The sequence below is a fragment of the Pristiophorus japonicus genome, chromosome 16 (assembly GCF_044704955.1).
Source record: "Pristiophorus japonicus isolate sPriJap1 chromosome 16, sPriJap1.hap1, whole genome shotgun sequence".
Lineage (NCBI taxonomy): Eukaryota > Metazoa > Chordata > Chondrichthyes > Pristiophoridae > Pristiophorus > Pristiophorus japonicus.
In genome coordinates, this window is record NC_091992.1 from 20,107,009 (window position 1) to 20,132,574 (window position 25,566).

The 25,566-nt window shown below is 44.7% G+C and overlaps 1 long non-coding RNA gene across 1 annotated transcript in view; it reads right to left on the bottom strand.

The window, feature by feature from the left end:
* The window catches only part of LOC139226985 (uncharacterized), a 152,581-nt gene that overhangs the window by 78,954 nt on the left and 48,061 nt on the right, over positions 1–25,566 (bottom strand). Inside the window, exon 3 of the long non-coding RNA XR_011587344.1 lies at positions 23,424–23,523. This is a non-coding gene — a long non-coding RNA (uncharacterized lncRNA). The remainder of the gene's footprint in view (positions 1–23,423; positions 23,524–25,566) is intronic.

Genomic DNA, 25,566 nt, shown 5'->3' on the forward strand with positions numbered 1-25,566 from the left:
TAGATTACGAAAGTAAACTTGCGCAAAACATAAAAAGATAGTAAAAGCTTTTACCGATATATAAAACGGAAAAGAGTGACTAAAGTAAATGTTGGTCCCTTAGAAGATGAGAAGGGGGATTTAATAATGGGAAATGTGGAAATGGCTGAGACCTTAAACAATTATTTTGCTTCGGTCTTCACAGTGGAAGACACAAAAACCATGTCGAAAATTGCTGGTCACGGGAATGTGGGAAGGGAGAACCTTGAGATAATCACTATCACTTGGGGGGTAGTGCTGGACAGGCTAATGGGACTCAAGGTAGACAAGTCCCCTGGTCCTGATGAAATGCATCCCAGGGTATTAAAAGAGATGGCGGAAGTTATAGCAGATGCATTCATTATAATCTACCAAAATTCTCTGGACTCTGGGGAGGTACCAGCAGATTGGAAAGCAGCTAATGTAACGCCTCTGTTTAAAAAAGGGGGCAGACAAAAGGCAGGTAACTATAAGCCGGTTAGTTTAATATCTGTAGTGGGGAAAATGCTTGAAGCTATCATTAAGGAAGAAATAGCGAGACATCTAGCATCTAGATAGGAATAGTGCAATCAAGCAGACGCAACATGGATTCATGAAGGGGAAATCGTGTTTAACTAATTTACTGGAATTCTTTGAGGATATAACGAGCATGGTGGATAGAGGTGTACCGATGGATGTGGTGTATTTAGATTTCCAAAAGGCATTCGATAAGGTGCCACACAAAAGGTTACTGCAGAAGATAAAGGTACGCGGAGTCAGAGGAAATGTATTAGCATGGATAGAGAATTGGCTGGCTAACAGAAAGCAGAGAGTCGGGATAAATGGGTCCTTTTCGGGTTGGAAATCGGTGGTTAGTGGTGTGCCACAGGGATCGGTGCTGGGACCACAACTGTTTACAATATACATAGATGACCTAGAAGAGGGGACAGAGTGTAGTGTAACAAAATTTGCAGCTGACACAAAGATTCGTGGGAAAGCGGGTTGTGTAGAGGACACAGAGAGGCTGCAAAGAGATTTAGACAGGTTAAGCAAATGGGCTAAAGTTTGGCAGATGGAATACAATGTCGGAAAATGTGAGGTCATCCACCTTGGAAAAAGAAGGGAATATTATTTGAATGGGGAGAAATTACAACATGCTGTGGTGCAGAGGGACCTGGGGGTCCTTGTGTATGAATCACAAAAAGTTAGTTTGCAGGTGCAGCAGGTAATCAGAAAGGCGAATGGAATGTTGGCCTTCATTGCGAGAGGGATGGAGTACAAAAGCAGGGAGGTCCTGCTGCAACTGTACAGGGTATTGGTGAGGCCGCACCTGGAGTACTGCGTGCAGTTTTGGTCACCTTACTTAAGGAAGGATATACTAGCTTTGGAAGGGGTACAGAGACGATTCACTAGGCTGATTCCGGAGATGAGGGGGTTACCTCATGATGATAGATTGAGTAGACTGGGTCTTTACTCCTTGGAGTTCAGAAGGATGAGGGGTGATCTTATAGAAACATTTAAAATAATGAAAGGGATAGACAAGATAGAGGCAGAGAGGTCGTTTCCACTGGTCGGGGAGACTAGAACTAGGGGGCACAGCCTCAAAATATAGGGGAGCCAATTTAAAACCGAGTTGAGAAGGAATTTTTTCTCCCAGAGGGTTGTGAATCTGTGGAATTCTCTGCCCAAGGAAGCAGTTGAGGCTAGCTCATTGAATGTATTCAAATCACAGATAGATAGATTTTTAACCAGTAAGGGAATTAAGGGTTATGGGGAGTGGGCAGGTAAGTGGAGCTGAGTCCACGGCCAGATCAGCCATGATCTTTTTGAATGGCGGAGCAGGCTCGAGGGGCTAGATGGCCTACTCCTGTTCCTAATTCTTATGTTCTTATGTTCTTATGTTCTAAATTCACTGCCCCTGGCAGGTGAAGGCTTGGATAAACTATCCTTAAGTTTCAACATACTGAGGATCCAATAAGAGGAAGATTATGAAGGAGAGAATACTCGGATGTTTAGGAGAAACAGAAAACTGAAGTTCAGAGAAGTAATAACTACAGTCGTATCGATGCAGTCAAGAAAGGCAAGAGAGACTGGAATCTATCAGGATGCTCTTTCCAAATGTTCTCCTTCTCCCTCTCCCCCCCCACTTCTCCCTCTCCCCCCACTTCTCCCTCTCCCCCCACTTCTCCCTCTCCCCCCACTTCTCCCTCTCCCCCTCTTTCTCCCTCTCCCCCTCTTTCTCCCTCTCCCCCTCTTTCTCCCTCTCCCCCTCCTTCTCCCTCTCCCCCTCCTTCTCCCTCTCCCCCTCTTTTTCCCTCCCCCTCTCCCCCTCCTCCTTCTCCCTCTCCCCCTCCTTCCCCCTCTTCCCCTCCTTCTCCCTTCCCTGAAGGCCCTCAGTCTTGCTGGGGTAGAATGCCACAGGCACCAGCAGCACATTGAGTAATCCAGTACGTTGAGTAAAAGGCCTCTCTTCATGCGTGAGGTGGACAATATCGGTAAGCCATTCGATTCTGCACCCCATCCTGACCCTGGCCCTGCACAATGACCATGAATGCACACTTTCCAGGGTGAGTCACAGATAGCAGTCAAGAGCAGGCACCCAGTCTGATTTTCCCCCCTCCTTGATCTAAAGGCACCGCTGTTAATTGCAGAATCCCATCTGTTAATCTGGCTTGAATGAGGTAAGTTAGCACAGACTGGGACCTGACCACTAGGCCATCAACAGATGGTGATAAATGCTAGCAATCACCACACTGTATTCTCTGTTGCTGAAAATGTAGTTGTGTCCATGTCCTAACTACTGCCCGTGTCCTAACTCGCACCAAGTCCCGCTCACCCATCACCCCTGTGCTCGCTGACCTACATTGGCTCTCAGTTAAGCAATGCCTCGATTTCAAAATTCTCATCCTTGTTTTCAAATCCCTCCAAGGCCTTCTCCTTCCCTAGATCTGTAATCTCCTTGAGCCGGAGATGTCTGCGCTCCTCAAATTTTGTCCTCTTGAACATCCTTGATGATAATCGCTCAACCATTGGTGGCCTTCTATTCCCTAGGCCTCAAACTCTGGAACTCCTTGCCTAAACCTATCTGCCTCTCTACCTCTCAACCTCTCTATCTCTCTTTCCTCCTTCAAGATGCTCCTTAAAACCTACCTCTTTGACCAAGCTTTTGGTCACCTGCACTAATTTCTACTTATGGGGCTCGGTGTTAAAATTCTTATCTCATAATACTCCTGTGAAGCTCCTTGGGATGTTTCACTACGTTAAAGGTGCTATATAAATACAAGTTGTTGTTGTATAACCTCGCCCTGTGTTAGGAGAGGTTAAAAGGAACCTGCAGAGTCAATATTATTATGTTCCTAACACAGATGAGACTGCACACAGGGAGGTTAAAGTAACAGTGACCTCAGTCTTTATTAAGACACTCCAGAGTGAGGAACAGGCCTTAGGGGCCGGCTTATATACGGTGCTCCCAAGGGATGCTGGGATTCCTTGGGACTTCAGGAGATGCGCTCCCTGGTGGCGGAACATGGGAGTGCATGCTTTACAGATACACAACAAATATAACACATGCAGAAAAGGAAGGGGCCTAGAACATTCAACACAGATATTTATGCTGGTTTATCACATCCCTTGAGTATAGAAGATTGATCTAATCGAGGTGTTTAAAATGTTAAAAGGATTTCCTAGGGTAGGCACAAATAAACTATTTCCTTTGGTGGAGGAACCAAGAACAAGGGGACATAATCTTAAAATTAGAATGATGTAATTCAGGAGCGATATCAGGAAACACCTTTTCCACACTAAGGGTTATAGAAATCTGGAATTCTCTCCCCCAAAAGGCTGTGGATGCTAGGACAATTGAAGCTGTCAAGATTGAGATAGATAGATTTTTTTTAGGTAAAAATATGAAGAGATATAGAGTAAAGACAGGTAAATGGAATTGAGGTACAGATGGTGTCATTGAATGGCGAAGCAGGCTTGAGGGGCTGAAAGGCCTACTCCAAATGTTCCTATGTTCCTACCAGGATTAGCAACCATGACAAGATTATGTCAGATTTACAGTCGCCATATGAGATCAGTACTGGGCTAAATACTCCTCCCAGTGGCTTGTTTCCAAATGGCATTCACAGGTAAGTCGGCGTTAAACCAGCTGGAGAGACAGTGCTTGCCTTTATATGCCAGTGATGATTATAATTTGTGCTGGTGAGTAATCAAAAAAACAAAACTATTTTCTTTACAATTGCAATGTTATCTGTAACCCGGGAGGGAACAGCATTTGGCTTTGGAACCTGAAAAAGAAACCATGGGAATATCTAAAGTTTCTTGACCAGTGCCGAGAGGCTATAACAAAATCAAATGAAGAATTAGGATATAGAGTTAAAATGATCCAATATGAAACAAAAAGAACCATAATGTCCTTGTACAAGACCTTGCTGGGCCCCATCTAGAAAACAGTGTTTAGTTCTGGTGTCTTCACATGGGATATAAAGCAGTCCTGGAAAAGGTTCAGCAGAAGGCCATTGGATTTATACCTAGTTTATTATCACTGTGTGCTCAGAGAGCGGCATCTTTTTCCTCTAAATGATGGAAGACTAGACTGTGTATATGTGGTGAGATAATGTTACTCAGGTCAATTAGGGAGAAGGAAAGGACATGCTTATAAGTTATGCAAGCATAGAACTAGAAGTTGTGCAAGAATAGAACTAGATTTAATTTCGAGAAGTTTATCTTTTCACAGAGGGCCGTTGAACTTCCCAGAATTTCTTTTTCTCTGAATTGGCCAGAGGGGTTTTGAAAAATCTCTCCCAATCCCAGGAGGTTACATGGTTTGTTAGTGGTTGGTACCATTGTGTCCTGTTACTGTACGAATGAATGGGATGGACTCCATAGACCAGCTGGCCTTTTTCTGTCCATTTTTTTCATGTGTTCATACGCACTGCCACTTGGCCTGTCATGGATAAGGCCTTTAAGATTTATTTCCACCAGAAAAGGGGGTCTGAAACATTGGTGAAAATAGACATTCCATAATATATAACAATTTGATCTGCTCCATCACCAAAACATAGGGTCCCTGGTAACAGGCCCATATTCAGCACTACTTGTGAGTTTTTAAATTATTTGAACTTTGCACCTTATTTGGGACTATGTCAAGCTTTTGTGGAGATGCTCAATAATGACTTGGATTGCACTTGAAGGAACTGCATGCTGGAAAAACAATTGGATGAACATTTTCTGGGAATGAGGATTTTGTATGAAGCTCCCATATGATTATACTGCACCTATTTAAATTTTAAGTACTTAATGCTATCGGTGATGGATTCAACATCGTAGTTATTGAACAATCTAGCAGGTGGCTAACATGGAGTTAACAGGCAGCCTGGGACATGCACAAGTTACCGGCATAATCTCGTATACATGTTTAATGAAATGCTGCTCTGAATTTCAAAGCATTTCTTTATCATGTGCAGGGATTACAAGAAAAAAACAGGGCAGTGAGACTAGCTGGATTGCTCTTCAAAAATGCTGGTGCAAACTCAATGGGCTGAATGGCTTCCTTCAGTGCTGTACCATTCTATGATCATCACATTATTTAGTTAATTATTAGCTGAAATGAAGTTGCTGTGAAACACTGGAAAAAGAGCGCAGACCTCAATATCACGAAATGGATAGAACTTGGTTACCCTGCAACTGCAGTGCCTTGGAGTGATGTCACCAGCAGTAGCCTAGGATGAACCCATGGGCCGCCCGACCTGCATGAGAAATAATATGTCCTTTCTATACAGTATAAATGCACACGAGGCCCATACTTGAGAGAAGATCACTTTGTGACCAGTTACCTTTATTACCAAGACCTCAAGAGACAGACAATGGATGGAGCTTCCCCTGTTGTACCAGAAAGTCCAGGTTAGGAGTGTCTCCCACAAGTTCATCCCCTGTGGTCAGTGTTGTCAAGGTGTACAACCTAGGTCAGCTTATACATGGGTTACAATGACAGTTGAATACATGACGACATCACCTCCCCCCCAAAGTCTTATTGGGATCACAGGTTAAGTCTCTCTGGTTGTTTACGCTCCCTTGTAGAGCGCCTGAGTTGGGGCTCCGGTTGTCGGGCGCTGGCCTGAGTGTCTGCTGTTTGCGGTGCCTCAGGCCTGTCCGGATTACCCACAGTGACTGGACTCTCCTCCACTTGGTTCTGGTGTTCGGTCACCTGTGGTGAAGTAAACTCTACATCCTGTTCTTCCTCTGCTTCTTCTATGTGGTTGCTGAACCTCATTTGCGTGTTTGCGGCAGATTTGTCCATTGGTACGTTTAACTACCAAAACCCTATTCCCCTCCTTGGCAATCACAGTGCCTGCAAGCCATTTGCGCCCTGCAGCGTAATTAAGGACAAAACAGGGTCATTGACATCAATACATCGCGCCCTCGCATTCCTGTCATGGTAGTCACATTGTGACTGATGCATGCTCTCAACAATTTCTTTCGTAGTAGGGTGTATAAGGGATAACCTGGTTTTGAGCGTCCTTTTCATTAGCGGCTCTGCGGGTGGAACCCCTGTGAGCGAGTGTGGTCGGGATCTATTGGCCAACAGGAGGCGTGATAAGCGGCTTTGTAGGGAACCCCTTGGGTTCTGAGCATCCCGTTTGATTATCTGCACTGCTTGTTCCGTCTGGCCGTTTGAGGCTCGCTTGAACGGTGCCGTTCTGACATGGTTGATTCCATTGCCTGCCATGAAGTCCTGGAATTCAGTGCTTGTGAAGCACGGGCTATTGTCGCTGACCAAAACGTCCGGTAGATCATGGGCGGCAAACATTGCCCGTAGATTTTCTACCGTGGCAGAGGATGTGTTTGAATTTAAAATGGCACACTCAATCCATTTGGAGTAGGCATCTACTACAACCAAAAACATTTTTCCCATGAAAGGACCTGCATAGTCCACATGGATGCGTGACCATCGCTTGGCGGGCCAGGACCAGTGGTTAAGGGGTGCTTCCCTGGGTGCATTGCCTAGCTGAGCACACGTGTTGCACCTGCGAACACAAAAAGTTCCAGGTCTGCATCTATCCCTGGCCACCAAACATGTGACCTGGCAATTGCCTTCATCATGACAATGCCCGGGTGCTCATTGTGAAGTTCTCTGATAAACACCTCTCTGCCCTTCTGGGGCATGACTACTCAGTTTCCCCACAGTAGGCAATCAGCTTGAATCGGGAGTTCATCCTTGCACCTATGAAATGGTTTAAACTCCTCAGGGCATGCCCCGTACGTGGCTGCCCAGTCCCCATTCAGAACATATTTCTTAACTAAAGACAGTAGCGGGTCTTTAATCTGACGGGCTGTCACAGGTGAGCCTTCGCTTTCGAAAGCTTCAACAGCCATGACCATCTCAACATCATGCTCAGCTGCCCCCTCAGTGGTGGCTCATGATAGCCTGCTGAGTGCATTGGCACAGTTTTCAGTGCCGAATTGTGTAGTCATTGGTGGCTAACGTAAGTGCCCACCTCTGTATGCGGGCCAATGCATTCGCATTTATGGCCTTGTTGTCGGCCAAAAGAGACGTTAGGGGTTTGTGATCTGTCTCCAGCTCAAATTTCCTGCCAAACAGGTACTGATGCATTTTTTTTACTGCATATACACATGCTAGCGCTTCCTTTTCAATCATCCCGTAGCCCCTTTCTGCCCGTGACCGACTTCTGGAGGCATAAGCTACCGGCTGTAACTGACCATTGGCATTCACATGCTGCAACACACACCCGACCCCATAGGATGATTCATCACATGTTAAAACTAGTTTCTTACATGGGTCATATAACGTTAACAGTTTGTTGGAGCATAACAAATTGCGTGCTCTATCAAAAGCCCTTTCCTGGCTGTCCCCCCAGACGCAATCGCGACTTTTACGTAGGAGCACGTGTAGTGGCTCTAGCAGCGTGCTCAATTTGGGAAGAAGGTTGCCAAAATAGTTCAGGAGCCCCAGGAACCAACGCAGCTCCGTCGTGTTACAGGGTCTGGGTGCTCTCTGGATCGCTTCTGTTTTGGACGCAGTAAGTCTGATCCCGTCTGCTGCTACCCACCTGCCCAGGAATTCGACCTCTGGAGCTAAGAAGATGCACTTCTCCTTTTTCAGTTGCAGCCCTACCCGGTCCAGTCTGCGTAGCACCTCCTCCAGGCTGTAGAGGTGTTCTTAAGTATCGCGACCCGTGATGAGGATGTTGTCTTGAAAGACCACCATCCTTGGAATCGACTTGAGGCTTTCCATATTTCACTGAAAGATTGTGGCGGCCGAACTAATCCCAAACGGACATCTGTTATACTCAAACAACCCCTTGTGTGTCGTGATGGTGGTCAGCTTCTTCGACTCACTCGCCAGCTCCTGGGTCATTTAAGCTGAGGTCAGGTCCAATTTTGAAAAATGTTTGCCACCGGATAGCGTCGCAAAGAGATCCTCCACTCTCGGTAGCGGGTACTGGTCTTGGAGTGACACCCGATTGATGGTGGCCTTGTAATCGCCACATATCCTGACCGACCCATCCGCCTTGAGCACCGGCACGATCGGGCTCACCCAGTCACTAAATTCGACTGGCGAGATGATGCCTTCCCTCTGCAGGCAGTCCAATTCGCATCCTATCTTTTCCCGCATCACTTACGGCACCACTCTGGCCTTGTGGTGTACTGGCCTGGCGTCCGAGTTTATGTGAATCACTACCTTGGTCCCAATGAAAGTGCCAATGCCGGGTTGAAATAATGAGTCAAATTTGTCCAGGACCTGTGAGCATGATGCTCGCTCCACAGAAGAAATTGCATTGACATCGCCCCATTTCCAGTTCATGACAGCAAGCCAACTCCTCCCCAGTAGTGCGGGACCGTCCCCCGGGACAATCCAGAGTGGCAACCTGTTCTCCGAATCTGTGGGTCACAACTACCGTGACGCTGCCTAGCACCGGAATTATTTCCTTTGTATATGTCCGTAGCAGTGCATCAATTGGCAATAATTTTGGCCTCCTGGCCTTGGACACCCACAACCTTTCGAATTGTTTGATACTCATCAGGGACTGGCTGGCCCCCGTGTCTAGCTCCATTAATACTGGGATGCCATTGAGGAGCACTTTCATCATTATCGGTGGCGTCCTGATATATGAACTGTATATATGCTCCACATGAACTTGCTGAACTTCAGCTTCCAGCGATTTCCCCCAGTATTCATTTGGCCTCGTAGGGCTTACATCGGGCCCGTCCTCTTCGTACATCAACCTGGCTGCAGGCTTCGTGCACATACGCGCCAAGTGACCGCTGACGTTGCAGTTCCTGCAGATATATTGCTGATACCTGCAAGCTCTGGCTGGGTGTTTGCCTCCACACCTCCAGCATGAGCTAGCGGCCCCATTGTTGGAAACAAAAGGTCCAATACCAGTCGATTGTCTCTGTAACTGTCCTTAAGTGCACCATTAACAGGTGTTGATAGCCCCATTACTGGCTGCATTGCCCATTACAATGGCATGAATCACCGTTCAGCTAGCCATTGTCTCTGTTGAATTCCCCTTTTGGGTTCGACTACATACTGGGGCATATCCGATTGCCCTTGTCTGCCTAGAGAACTGTGTGCCGCGTTAACAATGTTGACTCCCCGGTTGTGTGCCGCATTTGAGCCAAGATTTTTGCCATAAATCATTCTGGTCTCTTCCTCCCCTGAGATAAATGTCTGGGCTATCAAAGCCGCCGCTTCCAAGGTCAAGTCTTTGGTTTCAATCAGTTTCCTGAAAACCCCAGCGCGCCTGATGCCCTCAATAAAAAAGTCACGCAGCATTTCCGCTCTGCATGCATCTGGGAACTTACATAGGCTCGCCAGTCGCCAGAGGTCTGCCACAAAGTCTTTGCCCTTCTCGCCGTCGGTGCGTGTAAAACCGGTGTCTCACCATGTGCATGCTGCTCGCCGGTTTAAGGTGTTCCCCGATCAACTTACTGAGCTCTTCGAATGTCTTGTCCACCGGCTTCTCTGGCGCGAGAAGGTCCTTCATCAGGGAGTACGTTCTGGATCCACAAACCGTCAGGAGATGATCCCTGCATTTATTGGACGAATCATGTCCCAACCATTCCTTAGTGACAAAACTTTGCTGTAGTCTCTCAATAAAGTCGTCCCAATCATCACCAACACAGTACCTCTCTTCTGTGTTACTAGTGGCCATGCTCGCGTGGTTTAAATCCCAGTTGCTTGTCACCAATAATATGTCCTTAGTATACAGTATAAATGCACACGAGGCCCATACTTGAGAGAAGATCACACTGTGACCAATTACCTTTATTACCAAGATCTCAAGAGACAGACGGTGGGTGGAGCTTCCCCTTTTATGCCAGAATGTCCAGGTTAGGAGTGTCTCCCACAAGTTCGCCCCCTGTGGTCAGTGTTGTCAAGGTGTACAACTTAGGTCAGCTTATACATGGGTTACAATGACAGTTGAATACATGACAAGAACACCACCGCAGGTTGGGGCTATAATAAGAGCTGGAGCGCCGGGCCCTGGAACATTGTGGGCGAAAGTGCGACGAATTAGGGTACGGGCCCAGAAGTGCTGAGAGTCCAGAGGCAGCACGGGCCTGCCCACACTACGATATGTGTACGCACTAGGTCCGTGCAGCAGAGCAAGTCTCCAGTCGTCCAGGTTCAACCCTTGCCACTGGGTAAAGGCCTAGCTCTGTCGAGCCCATGTGGTGGCTGATATATAACGGTCATCACACGTTAAAAAAGTCCATGCACAGGCATCTTCCACCCTCTCAATTGGAGTTCAGGACTGGGACATCGGGTCCTTCATTGAAGCATCTGTGAACTCTTGTGGAAGCAAGTCATCCTCGTTCGAGGGACCATCTATGATGATGAGGTTGAACCCATAACATTAAAGTTAAGGGCAGATGTGACATTTCCAGCCACTGGAGTGTGGTGCCTGTGGTGAGGGTGGGCTTATGGTTAGGTTGCAGCATATGAGATAACTCAGTGATGGCCTTCTTCATGAAGCACATCTCCACAAGCACAGCTCCTGGTGCTGATAGACCTGTTATTCTTCGGCCATTCTCTTCCTGCAAAAATAAAAAATAAAAGAGAATTTCCATTGGAAACCCATTTTATCCTGTCTGAAGTAAAATGGTGTGTGTGTGTGTGTGACAGAGAGAGGCGGGGGGGAGGGGGCTGATAATTAATTAAGGAAATAATGTGGGTGAAAGGAATGGATAAAGTGTTATTTCAATTTTCAATGAATAAATCTACTGTAGAAAATATAATGCTTTTTATGTGTATGCATCATATATGCCTGTATATAGGAAAATATTGGATTTAGGTACAAAAGCCAAATCATATCATATGAGGCAACAAGGGAGCAGGTAATGCAGGTAGATCTCCTATACGTGGAAGGATAATTCTGTGGGCAAATGAAGTGGGATTGTCACTGGTGCTTATGGGTTACTATCTGGTGCAAGGAACATAATCAATCTGATAGCCTCACAGCAAGTACCCGAATGCAGAGAGCATCTAAAATCCTAATGGAATACAAACTACCTGTGGGGAAGGGAATCCCTGCTAGGTTCTTGACTCCTGTTTAAAGCACAGTTTTTAATTCTATGTTATTTTTCAGTAAAGCGTGGTTTAAGACTCAGATCTCAAAGAAAATGTTACCTATTAAAATGGGATTCATCTTTGCATTGTGCAGATTACAGGGAGTGTGAACACAGGTCTGGAATGGTTTCAGATCTCACAGGGTTGTGACACAGAACCCTTTGTTTCTCGTGTACTATCAGCCCTCTGGTGGTGGCTTAACTGATTCACTGCATTCCCTCTTCAACTAACCTCAATAGCTTTGATGATATGAAAAGCAAAAGCAAAAGCATGTTAATGGCAATTTTATTTTATTAATATGTGTTTTTCATCTTTATTGAAAACTTAAGGAGTGTGTGTTGTTCGCACTTCCATTCTTCCTATTAATGTTAAATTTGAACTTGTGTCTCAGAGCCTGGGCATGAGCAGAAATGAAAACGGGAAACAGTGGTATTGATTTTCCAATCTAGCCTCCAATCAGGCAAACCTTTAAAATTCTTGAAGGGATTTACAGGGTAGATGCAGGGAGGATGTTTCCCCTGGCTGGGGAGTCCAGAACCAGGGGTCACAGTCTCAGAATAAGGGGTCGGCCATTTAGGACTGAGATGAGGAGAAACGTCTTCACTCAGAGGGTGGTGAATCTTTGGAATTCTCTACCCCAGAGGCTATGGATGCTCAGTTGAGTATATTCAAGCAGAGAGCGATAGATTTTTGGGAACTAAGGGAATTAAAGGATTTGGGAATAGCGTGGGAAGGTGGAGTTGAGGTAGAAGATCAGCCATGATCTTGTCGCATGGCGGAGCAGATTCGAGGGGCCGAATGGCCTATTCTTGTTCCTATTTGTTATTGGTCGGATGATGTGTTATTAGCTGCTAATGAACTGACCCCACCTGTTTGTCTGGAGTCGGCTTATGGGCCTGATTTTACCTGGAGCGAGAATCACACTGGCGAGGGCCGAGGCGAGTGGCAAATGCCCCTCCCTGCCCCCCCCTTCCCCTCCCCCAACCCCCTCCCTCCTCTCTCCCCGCCCTGACCTCAGCAGCATGAGTTATTTTAGCTCCCGGGCCTCATCTACATTCACCCGGTCAGTTGCCGACCCGAGACTGAGCGCACCACAGGAGGCTGCCAGTCAGGTCAGGACATGAAAGAATGGTCGCCGCCACTCAGGTAAGTCGCGGGGAGTGGATTTTGGGAGTGTCTGATGATCGGAAATGGGAGGGTGGGGAGAAGAGCCTCGGGCAGGAGAGACCTAAACCTTGCTTGTGGGGTCTGGGAGAATACGCCTGCCCGTGACGCCATCAGACCCCAATCTGCTTCAGGCAAGCGTCCTTGCACCTACTCAGGTTAACATAGAAAATATCATGAATGGAGCAGGATGTCGATGGGTATGTCTGCCCAGGCAATTTTAACTACCTGCCCACCTGGTTTCCGCTGGGGTGGGTGGGGGGGCGGCAGGGTTAAAATTGCCCCTTATGGGTGAATGAGCTCCTTGGCCCTTCTGTTTGCAGTTCAAGAGATTGTGTGTAAGAACGCCGTTAAAGTGCTACTCGCAAAAGGTGATGGGTAAATTTAAAAAGATATGGCCACGAGGGATAAAAATGATAGCAGCAATTGGAAAGGATGGAAATATTTTTAATGCATATATCAGCCTTTGCAAAAGCTGTTTGGATAATGAAAATGTTGGAAACCGAGTCTGTGGCCAAATGATGGAGCAGGACAATACTCCAACCTATTTGATAGGTGGCAATGGGGAGGTGGTGAAAAAAGAGGGCGCTACGGGGAGAGAGCCTTGTCTTTTCTCTGCTCCAGGACACTTTTCCCATTGGGCAGCATGCCTGGAAGGATGCAGAGGAAGGGGACTTGAAGGTGCAGCTGACCGTTAATGCCAGTGGCAGTGCCAGCCCCATGGTGCATGTTGGCTATAGGTATCCTTGCAAGTGATGGCACAGCTCTGCGACTAGCACCCTGCAGCCAGTTCTGATCAGTCAATGCCAGGTAGGTGCACTTCTGTCTGTATATACGGGTGGGAGCAAGTTGCTATAGTTCGCTTGCAGTGTTGGCCTGGTGTGCCTGGCATCCTTGTGTTACTACTCTTCTTCCTCTGAAAAAGCATAAGTAGTGCGGAATTCCGATTGAGAAACCTACTGGTCCAACATTGCAGACGTACCAAAGCATTAAAAGTACCAGAGCTCTTGGTACAACGCCTTCTGAACCAACTGTAAGTGGGAACAGGAAATAAACAAAACAAGTAAGGAAAAAAGTTCAGAAAAAGCCTCAAAATGCTGCTACAAATCTTCACTCTTTAAATGCACGTTCATAAATAGCACACCCCTAGAAGCCCTGGACAACCATGCTATACAGGCAGGTAAATGATTGAGTGCACACTAGTGTATGCACCAGGAAGCTGTGTGAACATCTAAGTGACATCACTGGGAGTGAATCTCAATGTGATGAACTGGAAATTGCCAGGTGTTTCTGGCCCCAGTACAAAACCCAGCCATAAATTGGATAGAGCACAAAATGGGTGGAACTCTGGCATTTTGTATTCTTGCCAAGAATGGCGAGATTGTCCCCCGCTGGTTCAGGTCTGCTGCGCCAATTATGTGCCACCTTCTCCTGCAAGAAAAGGGAAGTGCTTCAGTGAGTGTGGTGTAATGTGTTTGGGTGATGCGGCTGCCATGGTTGAATGACTGACAGTGTGTTCAAGCTGTGAGGTGTGGGTGTGAGGCTTGCAGCAGTGTGTGAGGGTGAGGTGAAGCTAGGAATGTGACATGTGTCTCGTGTTTGGTAGCGATTGTTGGTAGGTGAGCGATGGGGGTTTGTGCATTGAGCAGTGTGTGAGGCTAGTGGTGCAGTTGGTAGGAGACGGCTTTTGAAGATGCATTCACTGACCTTGACCATTCCTCTGAGGTCACTAAACTTCTTTGGGCACTGAAGCCACCTCCTGGGGGCGACATTGCTGGCAGTGTAAAGCTAACTTTGCCCGAACATGGAGCAGTTTGACGCCCTGCGGAGCGTACAGCCAGTCAGCAGTGGGTTTGATGCTGGGCTATACGTTGCAATCATGCAAAGTAGCGCGTCGCGATCCCCGTGCCCGTTGTTGGGCCTAATCGAATTTCACCCCCAAAGTTCCCCTCATGGCTCAGTGTGTTTATCCAGTGAAGGGTAGCTGAGCTATGCAGTCCAGCAATGGACCCCGAGCTTTTACTCCTGGGTCTTTGTTGTGTTAGCTGATCTCAGCAAGAGCGCTGCAACTGGTCTCACAACTGCGGAATTAGGAGGATAGCTTGCTCAGGGCTCCCACTCTGATGAGGACAGCATCAGGATCAACTGTGATGCCCACCCTGGTAAAATAGCCTGCTGGCACTCACTGTCAAAGCTCATACATGAAGACTGGCCAGTTTTGCGAGGTGTGGGAGAGGAGCCGAGGGGAAAAAAAATTGATGGAGAAAATTGCTGAAGGAAAAAATAAACCAAACGGTGGAGGAGGATAAAGCAGAGGGGCCGATGAAGCCATGTCTTATTAGAGGCTAGTGCTCATCCAGCTTATGCTACGACTGCAGGAACACTCCCTTTAATGTATTCCCTACATCTGCACCTTTCCATATAATAAAATAAGTCTTTAGATTGTAATGTTATTCAGAACAGTGCTACCACCACAGTGCAGTGATATTTTTGCAGGTTTCATTTCATTTCAAATGTGCTAAACGTCTGATCTAAGTGCAATAGTGACATGAATAACAAATACATGCTTTTTTATGTAACATTTAAAATGTTAAAAGAACCTCTGTAAATTTCTAAAGGTGACTGATGTAAATGAGACAAATGTGCAGAACGTTTCTTCACTCTCTGTGCTTTTAGCATAAAGTAAAAGGTTAGAATCTCCTCTCTGTAAAGATTCATTGCATTGGCGCCAAAATGTTATTGTACCAATTATTAAGAGATGTTCTCTGACTACAATTTTTTTTTTTTAAATTCATTCACGGAACGTGGATGTCGCTGGCAAAGCCTGCCTTTATTGCCCATCAGAGGGTGGTGGCAAGCTGCCATTTCAGAGTCAACCACATTGCTGTGGGTCTAGAAATCACATTTTGGCCAGATCAGGTAAGGACAGCAGATTTCCTTCCCTAACGGACATTAGTGAACCAGATGGATTTTTACTACAATCATGGTCACCATTACTGATACTAGCTTTTTATTCAATTAACTGAATTTAAATTCCCCAGCTGCCATGGTGGGATTTGAAGTCATGTCTCTGGATCATTACCCAAGGCCTCTGGATTACTAGCCCAGTAACCTTACCACTATGCTACCATATACAGCATATTACAGAGCCTGTAGGAGGCATTGGATGAAGATTCTCTGAAAATACCACTAAGAATTGCTCCAGCTCCTGGAGATGGTCACAAAACGTGTTCCTAATAAAAAAAATTCACAGGAATCAACCTTTGATTCAACATAATCATCAGTGTAAGTGACTCATCAGAAAGTATGGCAATCCCTTTGTGCATCCTAATTGGGTTTATCATTTTTTTTTGAATCCATAACAATTCAGTTTGTCCTGGTTCCAGTAAAGCTCTTAAAATTCCCATCTAAGCCGTTCCTGCCTGGAGTTGTTATTGTTCAACTTAATCTGCAGTTTTTGACAGTTGGCTTGTGGCCCGTTCTCATTTGTGCTAGCTCTTCCAGCTCAAGGTGTTCAACGCAGGGTTTCAGGCTGAGCTGGGCTAGCTTAAATAGCATGTTTATAGTCGTAGGGTTTGGAACTCATCTAACTGAACAAAATATTATTGTTTGATTTTTTTTTCATACAGTCAACCCCAAATATGTGCAGTATGTACAAAAAATTGAGCGATCTGGTGAGTTAATCCTCAGTATTTACTTATCTGATACAGACTGAGAAAACATGGATGTTGTTGCAGGAGTGGCATTTTAGGAACACTGCATATTCTAAATTTGACTCATGCAGTCACGCAGAAAAAACTCTTAAATGTTCTGATTTTAAATAGAATATATAAAAACAGTGAAAATAATGAGCTTTTCAACAATTTGCTCATAATTAGCTAAATATAAGAATATATATGGAAAGAAACTTCATATTTTATTTTGTAATTTTTGGGGAGATTTAAAAAAGTAGCCAGTGCAGGTTAGATGTAAGGTGCTGTAAAATGGAGTATATATGCTTCCCTACTGGTTTGGAGAGGAAACCAAGGACTTTCCAAGCTACTGCTGAAGAAAAAAGAAAGACTTGCATTCATATAACGCCTTTCACAACCTGGAGTGTAGTCACTGTTGTAATGTGGGAAACTTGGCAGCCAATTTGCGCACAGCAAACTCCCACAAACAGCGATGTGATAATGACTTATAATCGGTTTTTGTTATGTTGATTGAGGAATAAACATTGACCAATACACCGGGGATAACTCCCCTGCTCTTCTTCTAAATAGTGCCATGGGATCTTTTACATCCACCTGAGAGAGCAGACGGGGCCTTGGTTTAACATCTTGTCTGAAAGACGACACCTCTGACAGTGCAGCACACCCTCAGTACTACACTGGAGTGTCAGCCTAAATTTATGTGCTCAAGTCCCTAGAGTGGAACTTGAACCCCACAACCCACAAGAAAGAAAAAAGAAATTAGATTTATATATTGCCTTATTATACAATAACAACTTCCATTTATATAATTATACAACAACAACTTCCATTTATAGATTATACAACAACAACTTCCATTTATATAGTGCCTTTAATGTAGCGAAACGTACCAAGGTGTTTCTGAGTGTAATCAGACAAAAACAATTGACTCCAAGCTAAAGAAGGAGATATTAGGACAGGTGACCAAAACCTTGGTTAAAAAGGTAGAGAGGCGGAGAGATTTTAGGGAGAGAATTCCAGAGCTTAGAGCCCAGACAGCTGAAAGCACGGCCGTCAATAGTGGGGTGAAGGAAGTGGAGGATCACAAGAAGCCGGAATTGGAGGAACAGAGAGTTCTCCAGGGGTTGTAGGGTTGTGTGAGGTTACAGAGACTTCTCAGAAACATCTGAAAGTCCCTCACATACAATGAGTTGGACTACAGTCGCGGTTGTTATGAGGCAGCCATTTTGCACACAGCAAGGTGCCACGAATTGAAATGAGATGAATGACAAAATTGATTTTGTTTTTTTTTGGTAATTAAAGAAAGAATGTTGGCCAGGATACCAGGAGAACTTCCTGCACTTCTTTGACAAGTGCCATGGGACCTTTAACAGTTTAAAAGAGGGTTGGATGTGAGTTGTCTCCCCATTCCCTGAGCTGGGAATGGTTTGTGACACAACTGCAACAACAACAACTTGTATTTATATAGCGCCTTTAATGTAGTAAAACATCACAAGATGCTTCAACCAAAAGCTTGGTCGAAGAGGTAGGTTTTAAGGAGCGTCTTAAAGGAGGAAAGAGAGATTGAGAGATGGAGAGGTTTAGGCAGGGAGTTCCAGAGATAGGGCCTAGGCAACAGAAGGCATGGCCACCAATGGTGGAGTGATTATAATCAGGGATGCTCGAAATGAAGAAAGAAAGAAAGACTTATATTTATATAGCGCCTTTCACGACCATTGGACATCTCAAAGTGCTTTACAGCCAATGAAGTACTTTTGGAGTGTAGTCACTGTTGTAATGTGGGAAGTCTCTCATTGAAACACCTGTGAACTCACCCCTTTTTGGTGTGGAAGCGGATCATCCTCTATATGAGGGACTGCCTAATACTATACTAATGTGGGAAATGTGGCAGCTTGTTTGCGTACAGTAACTCCTACAAACAACAATGTGATAATGACCAGATAATCTGTTTTTGTTATGTTGATTGAGGGATAAATATTGGCCAGGACACCAGGGATAACTCCCCTGCTCTTCTTCGAAATAGTGCCATGGGATCTTTTACGTCCACCTGAGAGAGCAGATGGGGCCTCAGTTTAACATCTCATCAAGAAGGCAGAATTAGAGGAGTGCAGACATCTCGGGAGGTTGTGGGGCTGAATGAGATTACAGAGATAGGGAGGGACAAGGCCATGGAGGGATTTGAAAACAAGGATGAAAATTTTGAAATTCTCCAAACTGAACACTCTAAAGGAGGTGAAAGTTAGTAACATGTTGGAAATGTGAAATAAAAAAGCAATAAAAAATGCAAGAAATATCATGACAATGCTGATGTGCATGATTTTTGATTTCCTGGGAGCTCATTTGGCTAAGGATTTTCAGCCTATGTAGGAAACCAAACGGAAAACTGAAGCTTCAGTGCATGTCATGGCGAGAAGCCTAGAACAATTTTTTTCCCCATTCAATTTATTGACTTAATTTACCGTGGAATAGCTCATAAAACCTCCCCACCGATTACAAAATAAAAATCCACAATCGGTTCGTCGGGATGTTGTGTAATTTGTGGAGTTGCCAGAAGAGGGCTTACAGCTAAGGAAATGGAAGAAGATAAATAGACATTTTCCTTACTTGCACATGGATATTAAATAAACAAGACTTGCTGCATTAATTGAAATTATACAAGAGCACTTCCCCAGTTTGCTGAACCTTCAGAGGACATGTTAAACCAGCTCCCACATGCCAGGTTCGGTTAGATGTTAACTATCCCTAGCATTTTTGGAAGAAGAATAGGGAGCTTTCCCAGCATTCTGACCGACAACCCTCCCTCTATGACTAGCACCAAAAAAAACCCAGATTAGCCGGCCAGTCACCATAATGTGTTTCCCGACACAAGTCACTGCACTTCAAAAATATTCCACGGTGGGCAGCACGAGGAGATGTTCTTGTGCAAGAAACAAGAAAGCTAGCATGCAGGTACAGCAAGCAACACGGAAGGCAAATGGCATGTTGTCCTTTATTGCAAAGGGGTTGGAGTATAAGAGTAAGGAAGTCTTGCTACAATTGTACAGGGCCTTGGTGAGACCACACCTAGAGTACCGTGCACAGTTTTGGTCTCCTTATCTAAGGAAGGATATACTTGCCTTGGGGTGTTCACTGGAGATTCACTGGATTGATTAGGCAGGGAATTCCAGAGCTCAGGGCTTATGCAACAGAAGGCACGGCCACCAATGGTGGAGCGATTATAATCAGGATTGAAAGAAAGAAAGATTTCCATTTATATAACACCTTTCACGACCACTGGACATCTCAAAGTGCTTTACTGCCAATTAAGTACTTTTGGTCACTGTTGTAATGTACCAAGGTGTCAGCTTTGGATCAGTAGCAGCACTCTCACCTCTGAGTCAAAATGTTGTGGGTTCCAGAACAACCCCAGGACTTGAGCACATAATCTAGGCTGACTCTTCAGTACAATACTGAAGGAATGCTACACTGTCTGATGTGCCCTTTTTCAGCTGAGACGTTAAACTGGGGTCCTGTGAGAACTTGCAGATAGTTGTAAAAGACTCCTTGGTGCTATTTGAAGAAAGGCAGGGAAGATCTTCCAGCGTTCTGGCTAATAATTACCCTGAACCAACACCGCAAAAACAGATTATCAGGTAATTTATCTCCAAGCTGTGCGCATAGTGGCTGCCATGTTTCCCTACATTACAACAGTGACTACACTTCAAAAATACTTCATTGGTTGTTAAGCATTTTGGGACATCCTAAGAACATAAAAGGCGCTATATAAATGCAAAGTATTTATTTCTTTAACCCACCATGGCAGAGTCAATAATCTGTTATCAGAGCCGCTAGTTCTGTGGTATTGCAGGATGCTTAATTCCAAACAAATTTGCAAACCAATGCCCCAATGGATAGTGTCATCCTAGCTGGACAAGCACTGAGAAGCATATTAGTGCTCTATACTGGTAAGCTGTGCAGTTTTAGCCAGTTAGACACCAACCGTATTCTTGCACAGAACCAAGGGTTCCCTAAGCTTTGACTCTTGCCAATCTGCACCTGAAAAGGCGAGGTGTCAAAACAGGGAAAGGATGCACACGCCAGAACAGGCAAACTCTACCTGTGTGAATTTTTCAGTCGTTTAATTCGTTTCTGTCAGATACCCAGATGATTAAAAAATGTGATGTCCTACATTATAGGTCCCAACCCTCCACCAAGGTTTCTCAATAATAATAATAAATAATTGATGGTACATTAAGGCACAAATATTGCAATTGGTCATTAATTGGAAGGCATCTATAATAATATAATCTAAGCTTTAGTTTTTATCTTGAAAATGGTCACCAGTTCTTTCAGACCCTTATAAGGAAATCTAGAAAAATTACCTGACCACTGCTCTGGTCACAGTAAACCCAGCAGTGTCTTTCACAACTCATATTTAGCACATAGAGTGAGAAAGCAATTATCTAACATTGTCATGTAATGCGCAGTAAACCACTTTTGTAGTAAAGGAAATACAAGGCGACATTGTAACTCAAGTTAAATCTCACCAGAGTTTAATTGTTCTCTCAGGTGTCAGTACTACGTCTAAAGTGCTTTTTCTTTTTCCCTTATCAGCTGATTCTATTACCCAGCTTTCATTTCAGTCTGCTTTTATGTAGCAAACCTTTCGAAAGCTGGTTTCTTGAGGTGAGGTCAGCTGCCTTTACAGGCACAACACACACCACAACTTTTAACCAATAGGTTTTTTGTGTTTGTTTTTTTAATCCCGGAGAACAAATGCTAAGATTTTCTTTTAACGAATAATAATTTAGAACAATTTCTCAGCTATATAACGAATTGTTACCACAACCTGTAAACCTCAAGTAGGACGTTTATACTGAATATTATGGTATGCCTCTACATTCACTGATGTTTAATCAATTTCTAGTCTTGGATTACTTTTGTTAGGAGCATTAATTGCACCGAGGCAATGCTGCTTCATATTGATGGGATGGTCAGGCTAGATGGATCAATTGTCTTTTCCTGTCTGAAATATGTTGCTATAGATTTCACAAAGGCTCTGTTGATGAGGTGTCATCCTTCTGGGTGATTTAGACGGGCAATAATTGGACACAGAAAGATCAATTCAAAATACCTTCTTACAATGGTCTGCCTTCTATAAAGATCAATAATGCAGAGGGATATTTATTATGGACCTGTAAGAAAAGGTCTGTGCCCCGTATTTCCCTCAGTTAAATGATTTCAGCGACAATCCTGGCTTCTGTAAAAAGTGGTGGACGACAATTTGCGCATACATAGCGGCTTTAACAGAGCAAAGCATCGCAAGGCACTTCACAAGAAGCAGGAGTCCAGGAACAAAGGTAGTGTGAAGTCCGGCCACGCACCACCTGTAGGAAGCACCAATTGACTATTCATCTGTGTTTACCACTACTCTGAAGATACTCTAAAAATAATTGCCAAATAATAATGTGAAGGAATAGACTGAATTTTTTACTTGGTCTTCTTAACAACCAAACATGAAAAAACCCATGCAGAATTTCACAGGTGGAAGAAAATTAAAAATTTAATTCACCATATGGAGACATATTTAATGTCATTTGCTCACACTGAAAGTAATATGCATTCTAATTTACTTCAAAGTAAATGCCATATAGATAAGTTCACATTCTACTTCACAACTGGAGTTCTTAAACTGTAAACTTGGTATATATAGTGTCACTCATGGCTCAGTTGGTAGCCACAGGTTGTGGGTTCAAGTCCCACTCCAGAGACTTAAGCACAAAAGTCTAGGCTGACATTTCAGTTCAGTACTGAGGGAGTGCTGCACTGTCTTTCAGATGAGACCTTCTCAAGTGGATGTAAAAGATCCCATAGCACTATTGTGAAGAAGAGCGGGGGAGTTATCCCCTGGTGTCCAAGCCAATATCTATCCCTCAATCGACATCACTAAAACAGATTGGAGCAGAATTTGCGGTCAGTATGACGACGTACTCTCAGAGTACAATGGCATACTGCCTTTGAAATTGATCGCAAGTTCGGAATTTCCACATGTGCTAAATTCCGAATTTGCGATTTGTCAAGTTCTGACTTGACAGATCATCAGCTGCGACTGTTAAATCCTCATTGTTGCTGCAGAGCTGAGCTAATCAGCCAACAACTGTCCAGCAATTATGCAGGAAGATTTACGGCTGGTGCAAACAGGCACAGGAGCCTGTTTACACAGCGTAAGGTGGCGGTGGGGGGGAGGTGCTTAAAGTAATTGTTGTCCATACTGTTTTAATATTCAACATAGCTTTGTATTGCCAAACAGACACTGTCATTACTTTGCATTGTTCTCACTCTGCTGTCCATCACTCTGATTACAAGTTTTTTCCAAGCCACTGGACTTTTTTATAATAAAGAAATTGGATACTGTTTGAAACATTATTTTCTGCCTAATATTTCTTTGCCATAGCTCGCTTTGAATAATTGTTTTTATTAATTTCACTCTATGGGCCCAAATTTGCCCAGGAGTTGCTCTGTTTTTTTGGAGCAACTTGATTTTTTTTGGAGTATCTTAAAAATCGCAATTATGTCCATTTAATTTGCACCACTGTAAGTGAGTTAGTTAGGATTTTTTTTAAGTTTAGTTTTTTTTTCAAAAGGGGGCATTACCAGCCACCTACGCTTGTTTTGGCCATTTAAGCAAGTTTGGATAGCTAATAGATGCTCCAAACTAACTTAGGCCAGCGTATGTGGCCACTTGTGGTCCGCACAGAAAACTCTTGCGGAGAGTTGAGAAATCAGCCCAGGTAAGTACATTTAAAGCACCAAGCATTCAACAAAGTACAAAAATAAGCATTCAATAACAAATAAAAAATACAAGGAAGCTGAGAGGACCTGCACCGAGCACCAAGACTTACAAAGCACAAAAAGTAATACGCATTCAATAAAAAATAAAGAACTGAAGTAAATAATTCAATTAACAAATAAAGAACTGAAGTAAATCCTACCTTCAGCTAAAGTCGACAGCGGCCGGCCTGTGCGGGAGGCCATTCGGCCTGGGATAGGAGCGGTACGACGCATATCGGGAGGCTAGGCTCAATGTGGCATCTGTGAACAGGGGAGGGAGGGAGAGGCTGAATGTGGCATCTATGAACAGGGGAGGGAGAGAGAGGCTGAACGTGGCATCGGTGAAAAAGGTGGGGGGGGGGTGGGGAAAGAGAGATGCACAGTGGGTCCGGTGCGGGCGTCCCTTCAGCCAGGGATAGGGGCGGTGCACTTCGGGCCCCTCCCACACAGCTTGCAGAGCACACTCACAGATTGTGGGGGCGAGGAGCTACTGCACATGGGCGCACACTCTAGCGCGCATGTGCAGAGGTCACGGCACTGTTTTCAGCGCCGGGACCAGACTCTGCCCCCCTCTGCTTTTGCCACGCCACTTCAACGCCTCCGACAGTCCACGGAGCAGGGAGAATATGGAGCTACATTTTCGGCGCTGTTTTTGGAGTACAAAGTCGCCACACCTCAGGCAAGTGTGCCGTTTTAACCAGAGGGCCAAATTTTAGCCCTATGTAAGTAAAACTGGACGGATCCTCAAAAAGGGATCTGTTTCTTTTACAAAAATTATTCCTTGCCAGTTTAGCTTGAGTGTTATAATGATTATCATTATTATTTACAGTGGGAGTGATAAGTCATCAATGCCTATCAAATTAATATTCACACCATTTAATTTCTGTTTCCTGATTGGCACACTGCCCCATGTGGTCCCAAACATGCTTACGCACACGGTGCGCCCCGGGATCCGTGAGCCACTACGCTGCGCACAACTCCCCAAGTAAAGTACGGATCTCTTTTGTAGGTCAGCAGCGTGCGTACTCCTTAGCTACGCCGCCAACCGCCATTTCAGGGCCGTTATCTGGTCATTATCACATTGCTGTTTGTGGGATCTTGCTGTGCGCAAACGTTTCCTACATTACAACAGTGACTGCACTTCAAAAAGTACTGCATTGGCTGCAAAGTGCTTTGGGATGTCCGGTGGTCGTGCGAGGCGCTATATAAATGTAAATCTTCCTTTTTTTCTCTTTTTACATTTAAGAAATAAATGTACAGATTATTGATCTAAAGGGACAGAGGGTTAAAGTCAAAGCAGAAGGCAGATGGAAGTGGTATGAGCAGATCCTGTACAGGGACTTGATTTACCAGATCAGCTTGGATGGGTTAATAGTTTTTCTTGTTTCTACATCAGTTGTTCTTGAAGATTATCAGTGACTTTGTTACTGGGACCTCACAACAGGTTGATCAGCATCGGAAAGAGAAACACAGGTTACGGTTACGTTAGTGTTTCAGATACTGATTGGCCTACTGTGCATTGCCAGCATTTCCTTTTTTACATTTCTGATTTCTGGCATTTGCAATTTTCTTTCACGTCTGTTGATGGGTGTGTATATTTAATGGCATCACTTGCCTGGGCACCAGTAAATCCCCCTTATCTCTCAAGAGCATGTGCATAACGAGAATGGCTGAATAAAGGAATGCTTTTCTTGCCACAGGCGTTTAACTATTAACATGTTGTTACTGGCTGAGGCATCAAATAAACGAAAAGACCATCCATAAAGTATGTTGTTTTGAAAAAGAATACAAACGCTGGTGGGGGAGGGGGCAAGGGGGGATTTGCCTAAGTGCCTATCTGTTATTTTTAACACTTGTTGTGGCCTGATGCAGTTTGGTGCCAGCTCTGATTGGGGAGTTTGAATTTTCAACTTGGTGAGAGAGTCTAGCATCATCATCATCATAGGCAGTCCCTCGAAATCAAGGAAGACTTGCTTCCACTCTAAAAATGAGTTCTCAGGTGATTATACAGTTCAATACAGTAATTACAGTCTCTGTCACAGGTGGGACAGACAGTCGTTGAAGGAAAGGGTGGGTGGGGAGTCTGGTTTGCCCTTGGCGATGAGACTCGAGGTACTCAATGCCCTCCTGGATTCTCTTCCACCAACTTAGGGTGGTCTTTGGCCAGGGATTCCCAGGTATTGGTGGGGATGTTGCACTCTATCAAGGAAGCTTTGAGGGTGTCCTTGTAACATTTCCTCTGCCCACCTGGGGCTCGCTTTCCGTGTAGGAGTTCCGAGTAGAGCACTTGCTTTGGGAGTCTTG